Genomic DNA, 16164 nt, shown 5'->3' with positions numbered 1-16164 from the left:
CATTCCATAACTCACAATACCAATACTCTATTATTGTCATAATGCCACAGTCAGTTCAACGAAACTTCTTCTCAATCTCATGCAACGCCAACCATAAAAATACACCAAATCATCTGCTAAGCTCGCAATCATTCTCTTGACACTCAAGTCAACTTTCTCAGCCAGATTCAAATTCAAATATCCACACATATGCCCCACTGGCAGAAAAGAAACTCTCCACTCACATCATAAGTAATACACCTACGTAGATTACTCTGCAGGGAATAACCCACCTGTTTAACCTCAAATTGGTATCTTGATATACCCTTTGCAGTCACAATTACTATGCAATCACTTAGTCTATCTGAGTCCAAACTCACTAACCAGACATGAGAATTTAATTTATCCCAAAATTTAACAATCATGAAAGATCCTTCAAAACATTCACACTCGAGACTGTATATCACATCAAAACGGAAATCAAGCACCCAATGGCCCTCTTTTACATTTCAAGGAAACACTTCTTGTCACATTCAAATCGTCTTAACACATCCCACAGTTACATCATACTCATCATAAATCTATTTCACAGCTCATCGAGCCACAGATTCCACTGTAGGGTCATTACCGGACATATGAGTTCAATTATACAGGTTACAACTAAAGCTACCGAGCTCAAGCTACGGTCTAACCATGGCCTCAAGTCCTCCAGACTGTCCCATCACCAAAATACAAAATACTCACCTCGAACCTCGTTCATAAAATCACAAGTCGGCGATGCACAGCTGATACCGAGCGTTCGTGTGCGCATATGAATACGTGGAAGGAATTCAAAGAGTTATGTTTCAAGCTGAATCAATCCCTCAAGATAAGGAAAGAAAGATGGGAAGTATATATCCTAAATTCCCTGTAGCCTCTCGAAGATAAGTATGGACGTCATCATACCGATCTGCAAGACTCTACTAGATACTTGCTTATGACTTGTAGAACCTATGAACCTAGAGCTATGATACCACCTTGTCACGACCCAAAATCCAACTAGTCGTGATGGCACCTAACCCAACCCGCTAGGTAAGCCAACTTTCAATTATCCAATTCCAATAATTATTATTAAAGCAATTTAAGTGAATAAAGATCTTAATCTTATACATCCCCCAAGAACTAGTAGTTCAAATCATGAGCTTCTAAGAATAGAGAATACAAAGCGAAAATGAAATAAATACATAGTCTGTTTGAATAATACATAAACAGAGCTTTTATAAATCTAAGGCTACCATGAACAAGAGACAGCAACAACAGGAACGCAGGTACATCTTCAATTCCCGCAACCATCGAGCACAGCAGCAACAACAACCAACATCTGCACGCAATGTGCAGAAGTGTAGTATCAGTACAACCGACCACATGTACTGAGTAAGTAACAAACCTAGCCTTAGGTGGAAAGTAGTGACGAGCTTCTACCATGTCGGGTCCAAAATTACTAGTCTACAACAGTCCATAACAATATAAAGCAAATAATACCAGAAGTAACTCAGAGATTAAATGCTCATCCAAATCATGATTTCAAAAATAATAGTTCTTCCTTTCAAGTACATAAGTGAAAACCCAAATCGTTTACCGAAATTACCAAAAATATGAATAAGTTTGAAAACAGTAATTGTTTTCCAAAATCGTTTCAATAATAAATAAAATATCTCATTTTCTTTCCAGATAACCAGTGTAAAACAAATGCATCATTATGCCTATGGGTCAACATGTGTGAGAAATCATGAATAATGTGATACCGTACAGCATGAGGAAAACACATCTCTATGCATGTATGTCATGTGTGCATATCAATGCAATGTATCTCACAGATTGTACTCATATACTCACACTCTCAGAGTACTCAATCTCACTGTCTCGCATTCTCTCTCACTATGCTTAGCACACTTAATCACTCAGCGCTATACAATACCTGTTGCGACGTGCAGCTCGATCCCTGTTTATAGTCGACTGCGCTCACTGAGGGTATGTACAGACTTATGAGGGGAACCTACAACCCAAGCGCTATAAGCACGGACAACGTACGTGCTATAATATCATATCTGGATCCGCACGTACAACACACGTGCTGCACAGACAACTCACGTGCTATAATAATATCTGGATCCGCACGACCAACTCATGTGCAATAGTATAATATATGGATCTGCACGGCCAGCTCACGTGTTGCACGGCCAACTCACGTGCAATAGTATAATATATGGATTCGCACGGTCAACTCACGTGCAATAGTATAATATATATAAAGCCAACATGGCCTGCTGCGGCATACAGCCCGATCCTAAAAAAAACTATCTTCACAATCAGGCCCTCGGTCTCCCTCAGTCATCAATCTCTCCGATCTCTCTCTCTCTCTCGTGGGCTCACAATGTCATGAGAATAGCCCAAAATGATGATATTATGTATCAATAAATAACAACAGAGACTAAGATATGATATGCAATGAAATGAGTATGACTGAGTATGAATTTTCAATTTAAAATAAATAATTCACAATAATATGACCTCTATGGGTCCCAATAATACTGGCACATAGCCTCAACATGATTTTTAATATGTTTTTCATCTCAATTTCTTTAATTCATAAAACCGCATGGAAAATGCCAAGATTATTTAACTACAAAATTCCACAGAAACAATTATGTCATAATTTCTATAGTGCACGCCCACACGCCCGTCACCTAGCATGTGTGTCACCTCCCAACAATTCACGAAATACATATATTCAGGGTCCGTACCCTCATCTCCAAGATTAGATGAGTTACTTACCTCGAACAAGCCGAATCCAATGTCGAACAAGCTAAACAATGCTTCAGAAATCCCATTATGCGCGTATCAACTCCCGAACGGCTCGAATCTACCACAATTAATTTGATTCAGCTTACAAAAATTATAAGAATTAATTCCATATCAAATTACTAATATTTTTCAAAAATCCGAAATTACGCCCCAAAAATCATCTGTGGGGCCCACATCTCGGAATTTGATAAAACTCACAAAATTCGAACCCCCATTCAACCACGTGTCCAACTATACCAAAATTACTCAAATCCGACCACAACTCGACCTTTAAATCCTCAATTAAAGTCTATGAATGTTTCTACTATTTTCAAACCAAAACAATAATTTGTTGATAAAAACAATAATAGATTCATCTAATTTAACCAAAACCGAGTTAGAATCACTTACCTTGTTGTTTTCCTTGAAAGACTCCCGAAAATCGCCTCTTTCCGAGCTCAAATCCGTCAAAAATTGAAAATGGGACTAAGTCCCATTTTCAGAACTTAAACTCTTTGTCCATACCTCTCTTCTTCGCGAACGCAACAGGTACCTCACGTTCGCGAAGCACAACTCGACTGCCCACAAATTTAACCCTTCGCGAACGTGACCATGGCTTAGTGAATGCGAAGCTTTGCAAATCTTACCCTTCGCGAATGTGACCACGGCTTCGTGAACGCGAAGCTTTACCAGCTCAGACCTTTGCGAACGCCACCTCGCGAACACGTAGAACAAGGACCGGGGGTCCCCAAGCCTTACTCCTCTTTGCGAACGCGACACCTCTCACGCGTTCGCGATGCCCACACAGACCATACCTTCGTGTTCGCGTCCTCCCCTTCGCGGACGCGAAGAACAAAACCTCACACTCAGAAAACACTCTTCGCGAATGCAAAGGCCCACTCACGAACGCGAAAGAGAAAATCAAAAAAATGCAGCAGCACATATCAACAATCTCACCAAGGCCAAAAATGATCCGTTAATCATCCAAAACTCACCTGAGCCCCTCGGGGCCTCAACCAAATATACCAACAAGTCCTACAACATCATACGGACTTAGTCGAACCCTCAAACTACCTCAAACAATGCTAAAACCATGAATTACGCCCCAATTCAAGCCTAATGAACTTTGAAATTTCTAGTTTCTACAAACGACTCCAGAACCTATCAATTTACATCCAATTAACCTCAAATTTTGCACACAAGTCATAAATGACATAACGGGGGTATTCAAATTTTGAGAATCGTATTCCGACCCCGATATCAAAAAGTCAACCCCCCGGTCAATCTTTCCAAAAATTTAACTTTCGGCATTTCAAGCCTAATTCTACTACGGACCACCAAATAATTTTTCGGACACGCTCCTAAGTCAAAAATCACCATACAGAGCTATTGGAATCATCAGAATTAAATCCCGAGGTCGTTTACACATAAGTCAACATCCGGTCACTATTTTAACTTAAGCTTTAAACCTTGGAACTAAGTTTTCCAATTTATTCCAAAACCTCACCGGACCCGAACCAATTGCCCTGGCAAGTCACACAACAACTGTAAAGCCCAATTTGAGCAGTAAATGGGGAAACGGGGTTGTAATACTCAAAATGACCAGTCGGGTCGTTACAACACTAATAACATACTCTACGGATAAGTTTAACTGAGTCATAATGCTATCAAAAGTCTCTTGGAACTCGGCTACAGTTTCTGTCTATTTCAAGTTCACCAACTCACTCATGGGATCTTCATATATGGCCCCTAAATGATCCGATAGTGCATAAATGTATTCCTCCCAAGTAGGGAAAGGAAGTTGTTGCCTGCTATGCATATAAGCTTGATGCCATTGGATTGCTATACCATCTAAGTGCAAAGCAGCTACAACCGCCTTCTGATAAGTATCTATTCCATCTGCTGAAAAGAACTGTTCTACCTTATACCACCAATCCTTAAAACCCGACCCACTGAACCGAGGAAACTCTACTTTTGAATAACGAGTAAATAGATTATTTCCCAACTGGTGAGGGTAATAGCCATAAGGGGCTGGATTTGGCGGGGCCATGATCTGCGGGGCTAAGTTTTGGAACATTGGGTTATATGGTGTTTGATATGGGGACAGGATGTTATATGGCATGTGATTTTGGTGTAGGAGTTTATATGGGGTCTGATATGGAGGAGTTGGGTTATAGGGAGTTTCGTTTTGAGGAAATCGACTCGAATTAACTGAGTTTTGCAACAACGGCAAGCTAGGGTTTTGGAATTGAGGCGAGGAATTCCGTAGGTTTAAATTTTGAGATAGAGGTTTAAGGGGTTTGGGAGTAGGGGTAATGGTTTCTGTGGAGGTGGGTTTGAGTTCAAGTTACCTGCTAAGCCCTCAGGTCCGTCAGTCGGAGAATAAATTTCGCCATTGGAGTTGTCTGCAATGGCCACTCCTTTGAGTTTTTCAATTTGTCGATCAGCTACCAACAGCTCCTTTAACTCGTTGAAAGCCTTCTCGTTGGCGGATTCCAGCTGATTCTATCTCAAATTGACATTAGCGACTTCAATGGCCTATACGATCTAACCTCGTCAAAACCTCCTTCATGTCTGCTGCCATTATCTCATCCCACTGCACGAGAATCGAGCTCTGATACCACTATTAACAATTGTATTAAGCTAAGAAAGAAAGGTGAAGGCTAAGAGAAGAAGAAATAAAAACAGTGACTATATTTGATGAAAAATCCCTCTCCTCTTTATAGGTTATATAAGGGTTTGCCTCAAGTGTAAAACTGAAGACTTCTAGGACTCTTGTGTAACTATACATCTTATTTACAAAAACATAGACTAAACTGTAAAAAGAGAACTTAGATGTCTATACTAGTATTCTTCTATCTTCTGCTCATCTCGATTGTAACAGTTTCACACTTGATTCCCAAGCCGATTTGGGAGGGTGGAGCAATCTTTCACCCACAAAGAAACTCACACACAAATAATGCATACAAAGTGTTCGATAAATTGCCTCATTGGCGATTTTAGTCCCAATTGGAGCCCGAGTCTCTCGGATTGATTATTTTGTGTTAGGTGAGCATGATTGATATGAAAACCTAAGTGTAGGATGACTCTACGGAGTCGGGGTGGATTGATAAAGTGTGTTGGCAATGATATACGGGCTATGTGTAGTGCCGAAATTTAGATGCTAATACTCTTACTTGAAAAGGCGAAGTCTGAGTAGCCTATCGTTTAAAGTAATTAGCATATCTTAGAGCTTTAAGTGTGGGGTCACTCCGACCTTATTTTTGTGATAGTTGTTGTTTCCTTGCATTGACAATTGGCATGGTTGACAGGTACGTGCAATATGGGTCTTCCAACAGCTAGTTCTAAAGCATCGGCTAAGGCCAAGGCACCACCAAAGGCAAAGGCTACCTCGTCAGGCCCACCGCCAAAGAAAAGGAATAGAGTTGAGGCTACGTCTGGTAGTCACAATGGTAAAGGAAAGCAAGTGGCTTCTGCTTCTACCGGGGCACAACCTTAAGAGAGAGCGACTCGTGAGTATGTTATCAAGAGTGTGCCCCCATCTACGAGAGCATTTTATAGCAAGTGTCGCCCAAACTCATATCTCCCTGATTTTGCAGTTGATGAGCACAAATTGAAGTCCAGTTACCCTCAGATTTGGGAAAGATTATATGAACTAGGATTGGTTTTTATATTTAAAAATCCGGAAGAAGCAAACTTTAGCTTAGTGAGCGAGTTCTATGCCTGGTGGAACATTGAGGATAAGGAGAAATTGGTACCTATTTGTGGGAGGTTGATTGATATTTCGGCTAATGCACTATGTAGAGTCTTAGATGCCCCTGATGTCCCATGTAGTCCGTTGTGTGACTTTATTGACCGGCCTGCTTACAGAGATATTAGGCACACATTATGTGGTGTTAATTCGAATGTAGTGTGGACACGAGACAAGAGATACAACAACCGTACTTCTTTGCCTAAAGTGAAGTTTACGAAAATTGCTAAAGTGTTGTTGCGCTTGGTGAACACGAGACTACTTCCGTGTGAGCAAGATTTTGTTGTTGTCCGAGAAAGAGTATGTCTAGTGTATTTCTTGATGAAAGGGTGGCCGGAGAATGTGGGCTAATTTATACGTAGCCAGATGGCACAATCTAGAAAGGGCACGCTTACTAGGATATTCTTTATGAATCTGCTTACGCAATACTTGCGTAAAGAGCAGGTAGATGAGGATCCCCAGTTTGACATGTTGCTTCCACCCACATCTCGAGCTACCGATATTACTATTATCCGTGGGCCAGATGATGAAGATGGTATGACATTGACTACAGCGGAGCGTCAGGTTCGCGACGACAGCGTCCTAGATTATTTGTATGGGATGATGGATTTGCAGTTAAAGATTGGCGGTAGGCCTGCTACTTCAGAGGAGAGGACTACATTGACTGAGCGTTTCCTGCTCAACACTCCGGCACAGTGATTGGTCGGTTTAGCTGCGGATCAGGGGGTGCCACCAGAAGAAGATATCAACACTCCAGAGCATTTGGTACAGGGTGACGAAGAGCAAGTTGATCCAGAAGTTGATGACACTGGTGAGGATCTGGGTGATATGTTGATGATTGGGATGAGGCTGGCCAGGCTTTCTTCGATGAGAGCCATCGTCTTGAGGATTGATCAGGGAGTTCTTATTCACCCTTTCTATTTTAATTATGCATTGGGGACACTACATGTTTTAAATGTGGGGTGGGTAACTCTCATTGTGCATGCAATGTGAATATAAGAAACTAAAAATTAAAAATATAAGAAGCTAATATGGTTACTAATCTATTCCTACTATGCACAATGAGAGTTACCCACCCCACACTTAAAACATGCAGTGTCCCCAATGCATAATTAAAGTATAAAGGGTGAATAAGAACTCCTTGATCAATCCTCGAGACGATGGCCCTCATCGAAGAAAGCCCGGTCAGCCTCATCCCAATCATCAACATCATCATCCAGATCCTCACCAGTTGTATCAACTACTGGATCAACATGCTCCTCGTCACCCTGTATCGAATGCTCTGGAGTGTTGATATCTTCTTCTGGTGGCACCCCCTTATCCGCAGCTAAACCAACCAATCGATGTGCCAGTGGGTTGAGCGGGAACTGCTCAGTCAACAGAGTCCTCTCCTATGAAGTAGAAGACCTACCACCAATCCTTAACTGCAAATCCATCATCCCATACAAATGAGCCAGGACGATGTCGTCGCGAGCCTGACTCATCGATGAAGTCAATGTCGTGTCATCTGGCCCACGGATAATAGTAATGTCGGTAGCTCGATGTAATAACCGACTTGTTATTTTAAAAATTTGCGTTCCGTTCGGTGGCTTAAGGTCTCGAGCAGCTTTGAAATATTTATTATGACTTGCGAGGGTGGTCAAGTTTGGTTTTCGGATGATTCAGGATTTAATTGAAAGAATAATTTTTGTTTTGGAAGCCTATATCTCGAAATCTATAAGGAATCTGGAAATTATCAAAACATGACAGTTGTAGCTCTTTGATTCTAGTTTCTAGAATGATAAACCATTCATCATTCGGACATTTGTATAAAATGTTATGATCGATTGACAGAAGTTGGTACTGCAGATCTTGGCTACAGCAGTGTGCATTGCCAGAAATTTCTACTGCACCGGGCTGACTTTGGGAGCTTATATCTCGCAATATATAAGGAGTTGGGCGATGAGCAAAACATGAAAGTTGTAGCTCTTTGTATCTAGTTTGCATAAATTTAAATCGTTTGGAAGTTGGAGTTGAGTACAAGAAGTTATAGTTGATACACTACAGGCTATTGGGGAAGAGGTTTGGAAGAGTTTGATGTTTTCAGCATAAGCATGTAATGATCCAAAGGTGCATTTTTAGTTCTAGATATCGAAATTCGATTTCAAGACTTTCGGGATTTTGATAATGAATTATAGGAGTGATCTGAAAAGTTTGGTCTAATTTCATCAAGTCGCGATTGGGCTTTTAGCGCGAAACATGAGTTAATTGTTTAACGGGCAAAATTGGTATCACATTTAGCAAATGAGATCTGAATTGAGTTTCTATTGAACAACTAGGTTCGTATTATTATTTGTGACTCATATGAACAAGAATCGTCGAATTCCGAGTTCGTATGATGGAGTTAGAGCCTTTTTAGTGAAACAAATAACTATTGTCTACTGGTGCAAGCAAGTTCTGGTGTGGACATTTAGTGACAAAAAATAGACTTTTAGTGATGGAAAATGGACTTTTAGTGACGGGTGGACAGAAACTTAAGGACCAAAAATAGGCATTTCCTTCATTTCGTTTTGGATTAATAGAGCACGCATCTTGGACGATTTTGAGGACTTCTTCACAACTCCGACTTGGGTAAGTGTCCTATATCCAAAAGTGATTATATTTCATAAATCCATGGTTATATTCATCATTTGTTTCGGATTTAAATGGAAGAAATCAAGAATTTTGCAAAACTTTTCAAGAATGAAAATTTTAGATTTGGAGGTCGAGTTGTTATCGGAATTTGATAAAATTGGTATGGGTGGACTCGTAATTGAATGGGTTGTCGGATTTTGTGAGTTTCATCAGATTCCGAGACGTGGTCCCCACGAGCGATTTTTGAAATAAATTTCGGATTTTGTTGGAAAATTAGTATTGTTATATAGAAATAATTTCTATAATTAGTATTGACTGAATTGAATTAATTTGGATAGATTTGAGTTGTCCGAAAGTCAATTCAAGCAAGAAGACAATTTTAGAATATCTGCCTAACTTCAAAAATGTAAGTATCTTGCCTTATCTTGCCTAACCTTGAGTGGGGAAAATTATCCTTTAGGCATCGAATCTTATGTGCCATTTGTAAAATGTGAAAAGTCGTGTACGCAAGGTGACGAGTACGTACTCGGGTTTATATGTGCAAATTTTATTGGGTTAAAGTCTTAGGCATTATTGTGTAGTAAATTGGATAATTGTTGGCATTTATTAAATCATCTATTTGCCATGCCTAAATCCTTGTTTGTTGAATTTGTTTTTATATGACAATTTGAGAGTGATTGTTACTTGAATATTTATGTAAATTTCGTGAGTTTGCTGATTTGATATTTTCTGGAAATAATTATATTATGGATTTTCCATCTGTAAATAATTAATGAACTAAGCTTAAACTGAGGCGTTAATATAATTATCAAGAATTTGGATTAATGAAGGTGTTGCCCTATACTGGGTATTTTCTATCTCTCTTGATTGTTTTTGAGTTTTATATACGTTGTGTGGAGCCTTGGGCTATTTTTGAGAAATTTATTGATTTTACTATATCATTGGAATTGATTGTGGTTGTTGGGCAAATTGTGATAGGAATTGATTGTGGTGTGTTGTCGTGATAATATTCCGTGTAAATTACTATGTGATTTGAGTTATTATTATGAGGATATAAGGGTGGCATTTCACTGTTGATATTATGTGGTTATAAGGGTGGCATTTCACTGTGGTTATGTGTGTTGGGATATTGTCTGGGCGGAGTGATAAGGGTGGCTATTATACAGAGTGATAAGGGTGGTTATAGGAGTGATACGGGTGGCTATTGATATTGTCAGGGCGGAGGGATAAGGGAGGCTATTATAGGAGTGATAAGGATGGCTATAGGAGAGATAAAGGTGGCTATTGTCAGGGATGATATGTGATGATGTGAAGTTATTGCGTTGGTAATTTTTATGTGATGTTGTGATTTTTCTTATGTTTATTTTTATATCTTGTGCAATTTGTCTTGTTGTTTCGGTAAAATTGATAATAGTCTGATCTATGTTGAAATTAGGAGCCTGTGACTATTTTCAGGCAGATTATGAAATGAAATGTGGGCACGAGGTGCCGTGAGTAAATAATGATGATATTGGCACGTGAATTGTCCGTGCAGTTGTGATATGAAATGTGGGCACGAGGTGCCGTGGTTAAATGATGATGATATTGACACGTGAGTTGTCCGTGCGGTTGTGATAGAGAAATTGGCTCGAGGTGCCGTGAAAATATGAAAGTGGGTTGAGACCCGTATTTTATGATTTTGAAATGAGGTGTCACATGGTGACGTTTATTCGAAAGATATTTATTTGAAGGAATTATATTTGAAAGAGATTTATTTGAAAGATATTTATTTGAAGGAATTATATTTGAAAGAGATTTATTTGAAAGATATTTATTCGAAGAAATTATATTTGAAAGAGATTTATTTGAAAGAATTATATTTGAAAGATATTTATTTGAAGGAATTATATTTGAAAGAGATCTATTTGAAAGGATTATATTTGAAAACTATTTATTTGAAGGGAGTATATCCGAAATATATTTATTGTAAAGCATTATATCCTTAAGATTATTATTTGAGAAGCATATAGGCGAAAGGTTTATATTTGAAGGACTTGATTAATTTAGTGTACTTGTACTTATTATTTATTGAGCAATATTAATGGTGTCCTTGTTGCCCTGCTGTGTATATCACTGGTTGATTAGTGTTGCCATTATTGTTATTTGTTTTCCTATTATTTTTGTATACTATATTGCACAGGTTATTAGACTAGTGAGTGTCTTGACTGTACCTCGTCACTACTCCACTGAGGTTAGTCTTGATACTTACTGGGTACCGACAGAGGTGTACTCATAGTACACTTCTGCACATTTTCGTGCAGAGCCGGGTATTGGAGCTATCGGACTCGGATAGAGTTAGAGTGTGATCGCAAGGATTCAAGGTAGAACTGCTTGGTCGTCGCAGTCCCTTGGAGTCTTTCCATTTTTATCGTACTGTTAATTATTAATCAAATATTATTGAATATTCGATCCTTGAGATCATTTCATGTATCGAGTTAGAGTTCGTGATTCAGTATTACCAGTCTTGGGAGGTTGTTTGTAATTATTTCTGATGTTGGTTTTGACACTTGTATTAAATTATATGTAAAAATAATTGCTTGAATTGTTATTATAGTCGGCTTACCTGGTCTTAGATACTAAGTTTCATCACAGCTTGAAGCATATATCTTATATTCTTTTGCATCCACTCGTGTACGAAATTGCGCACGCAGTATTAACTATGCGCCAACGGTTCGTGATACTATAGAGGGGTTATAAGGGAGCGAGGGTTGCTCAACCATTATTACAACGTGTCATCCAGATCGAGGATGCGGAAGTATTGAGAGATCATTCAGTTATGCACATTGAGGTGCAGCAGGTTCTGACATCTGGTTGATAAGTATGATATTAAGAAGGTTTAATTAATAGCCTAATCATCACAATTGTGATAGGATCACGAGGTGTATGTAGATCTGAAATAGTTGGTGGTATTAGAGACTACGTAGTTCGTATTGGGATTTCTATTTAGCGAAGGGTACATACGCAACCAAGGCACTGGAGGAAGCGAGTTTAACTGTCACGAGGATGACATGCGCCAAATAAATAGCATTAGGTGTCTTATGACCGGTGTCCTACGAGCGATGAAGGTTAGTATTGTGGATCATAAGAATGTGTCATATGGCTTCGCGCCAAGTGAGGGAGTCCACTATCAACGATCAGATTGCGGGGTCATGTGTTATATGAGTTTTGGCCTGAGATGTATTTATGTGGCATTGAAAGGTTCTACGAAACTTGTATATGATTAAGAACTGAGATTTGTATGGGATGATGCTGGGACTTGCGGTATTCCCGCGTCGTTAATAATTCTACGTTTCAGTATCAACGGGGTCATGGAAACAATTTCAGAATACGCGGGGTGTTCCAGTAAGTTCTTTTAATGCACCACCACCACGGGGTTCCTATAATGGTTATTCCAGTTATCCGGCACAGACTCAGTATGAGAAGCCGAACCGCAGAGGAGTTGTTATGAGTGTGGTGATACTAGACACATCAAGAGAAATTGTCCCAGACTTGGGAAGGGTGGATTTTATCAGAACACTCTAACTACAAGCTTTATTCCAGTTAATACTTTACGTGCACAGTCAGTTAGAGGTGGAGGACAGTCGGGTAGTGGGCGCCTAAGAGGTGGAGGCCCGACCCGTTGATATAATCGCTATGATTCGGCTGAGGCCAATACACTAGATGGTGTCGTTACAGGTACGATCTAGATTTTGTTATAAAAGGATATTTTTCCTTAATTTGATTTGGTTCTGAATATTGAGGTGAGTCCTCCTATTATGCTTCGCTTATGGGTGAGTTTCATAATTTTTGTGACCCACTTATATGTTATCCATGTTGGGAGAATTGAGGATGTGAGCCTGTGTCTGTCATTTTTATTTTTGTGCATCATCAAGGGCTATAAGTCCAAAAATAATTTTTATTATTCATCACAGTGGGTTTAATGTGTTTCGGAATAATTGATTTCAATTTTTATGAATTACATGCCCTACCGGTATGAGGGTTCATTATGTGTCATGAAAAATGTTTACGAAATTTATTGAAAAGAAAAAAAAAAAGGAAAACTGAAATTTCAGTTGGCACAATGTGCAAATACTTGTGATTCGGAGTTGAGGACGAGATCCTCGCATTTTATATATTATGTGAAATATTTAAATCGGGTTACAAGCCGCGGTGGAAGTTATTTAAGGACGAGGTCCTTGTTGTAAAATATTTATGAGTTTAAATTCTCCCTTTGTGAAATTTAATTTGTACAATAGTATTAATAGGGAGTCATGCCTGTTAGGCTTATTGGATAATTCTTGTATATTGTTCTATTCATATTCAGCCATTTTCGTGTTGTAAACATTGAGTTTTAGCCTATGAGGTGAGTGCCCAGGTGGCGTTAAATATGACTCATTAATCCGAGTAAGTAATCATGAAGTCTTCATGCATCACATTCTATTGCCAGTGTTGTGAAAATTCTAAACGGGGTGGTGGTTAATATGAGATTAATTGATGATGCTGGAATTAATTATGAACAGCTTTAAGACAAGAGAGGTGATGATGAGCATACATATGATGTGTTTTGTGTCCTGGTATCATTATGATAATGCAGTGCTTGTAATGCCGAGATTAGTGTTATTGATATATACATTGTGGTGCTTTGTTGGGTTGTGGATGTGTTGTTAGGAGTTTTTTTGGTGTTACTCTGGCAGGTGGTTAGGACCAATTACAGGGGAGACTCTGCCAAAACTTTCTGAAAGATTTGGGAGTTAGTAAAAATTTGGGGGATTGAGACGTGAAAAAGAAGAGACAAATTATGTTATGTGTTTGAGGGCGAATGATCCTAAGCGGGGAAGAATGAAACACCCCGGAAATTTTTAAGTACTTCAAAACTATTAAGAAAGTTGATGTGTGCGTAGGCACGAATTGCTATAGCAAGTTGAGACTAATATCGTGCGTTGTTGTGAAAATTAAGTCTTTTGAAAATGTTTGGAGTGTAAGAAATTGGTCTTAAAGTTTACAAATATGGATAAGAGAAATAACCTTAATTGAGATGGTATTGTCGGACTTATCTCAAATGCGGTAATGTGGGATCAACCGTGAGTATATGTGTAAAAGTAAAATAATCAATTTGATAACCTCAGAATAATTCTTAGAACGTCCGAGGACGAACGTTTGTTTAAGAGGTGGAGAATGTAACGACCCGACTTGTCGTTTTAAGAATTAACGCCTCATTCAAAAACTTAAGGTCTCGAGCAGCTTCGCAATATGTATTATGATCCGAGGGTGTGGTCGAATTTGATTTACGGATGATTCGGAGTGATTTGGGATACTTAGTCCCTAAAACGGAAGCTTAAGTCTTAGGATTTTGACCGTAGTCGGAACTATGTGAAGACGACTCCGGAATGGAGTTTTGTCGGCTCTGTTGGGTGATTTTGGACTTAGGAATGTGTCCGGACTGTGAATTTGAGGTCCGTAGCTGATTTAGGCTTGAAATGGAAAAAGTTAAATTTTTGGAGATTTGGACCGAAAGTGGACTTTTTGATATCGGGGTCGGAATCCAGTTCTGAAAATTTTCATACGTCCATTATGTCATTTATGACTTGTGTGTAAAATTTGAGGTCAATCGGACTTGATTTGATAGGTTTCGGCGTCGAATGTAGAAGTTGAATTTTTTTAGTTTCATTAAGCTTGAATTGGGGTATGATTCGTGGTTTTAGCATTGTTTGATGTGATTTGAGGTTTCGACTAAGTCCGCAATATGTTTTGAGACTTATTGTTATGCTCGGACGGGGTACCGAGTGGCTCGGGTGAGTTTCGGGGTGGTTCCGGACCATTTCTAGGCCATGTTTAGTTACTGATTTTTGGCCACAGAGGTATGCATCGCGATCGCGGACAAACGGTCGCAATCGCGAAGAGCAATTTTACTGTTTCGTCACTGTGAATCGCGATCGCAGAAGACTTTTCGCGATCGCGTAGAGGAAACTCCTGCCGCACTGACCCGACTTTGAAAGCTCATATCTCGCAATCTATAAGGAATTTGAAGATGATCCAAAAAAGAAAGTTGTAGCACTTTGTGTATCGTTTTCAGAAAGGTAAATTATATGTCATTTTGAGGTGTGTACAAAAAGTTATGGTGGATATACTACAGACTGTCCGGGAAGAGTTTGAAAATCTCTGTTGCATAGGGCTAACTTTGAAAGCTTATATTTCGAAATATATAAGGAATTGGGAGATGAGAAACAAATAAAAGTTATAGTCCTTGGAGTATAAGTTTCAGAAAGTTAAACCATTCATCATTTGGAGTTTTGTACAAAATGTTATGACTATTATACTAGAGGTTGTCTGGAAGAGTTGGAGAGTTTGTTCTTCGCGATCGCGATTGGTTTTCCGCGATCACGAAAAGCAATTTTGAGGCTGAAAAAATTTGTGCTTCGCGATCGTGAAGCATTTTCCGCGACCGCGAAGAGTAAATACCTTGGCAGTAGCTATAGTTCTAGATTTCAACCATTTTTAACATATTTGGAGCTATGGAGCTCGGATTGAAGCGATTTTTGAGGCAATTTTCACCATATGGATTGGGGTAAGTGTTCTATATCCTAAGGTGTTTATATTTCATGAATATATGATTATATTCATCGTTTAATTTGGATTTTAATGGAAGAAATCAAGATTTTTGTAAAATCTTCTAAAAACGAAAATTTAAGATTTGGAGGTCGAGTTGTTATTGGAATTCGATAAAATTGGTATGGTTGAACTCATATCGGAATGGGTGTTCGAATTTCATGAAAATTATGTCGGATTCTGATAGGCGGCCCCCGCATTGACTTTTGTTGATTTTTGGAATAAATTTTTAAGTCGACATATTATCATCCGGAATTATTTCCGATAAATTTTAATGAAGTTATACAATTAATTTGGATAGATTTGAGTGGTTCGGAGGTCAATTCAAGCAAGAAGGCGATTTTGGAACATCGGCATAACTTCAAGAGGTAAGT

The sequence above is a fragment of the Nicotiana tabacum genome, chromosome 14, assembly GCF_000715075.1.
Source record: "Nicotiana tabacum cultivar K326 chromosome 14, ASM71507v2, whole genome shotgun sequence".
Taxonomy (NCBI): domain Eukaryota; kingdom Viridiplantae; phylum Streptophyta; class Magnoliopsida; order Solanales; family Solanaceae; genus Nicotiana; species Nicotiana tabacum.
This window is presented reverse-complemented; position numbering follows the sequence as displayed.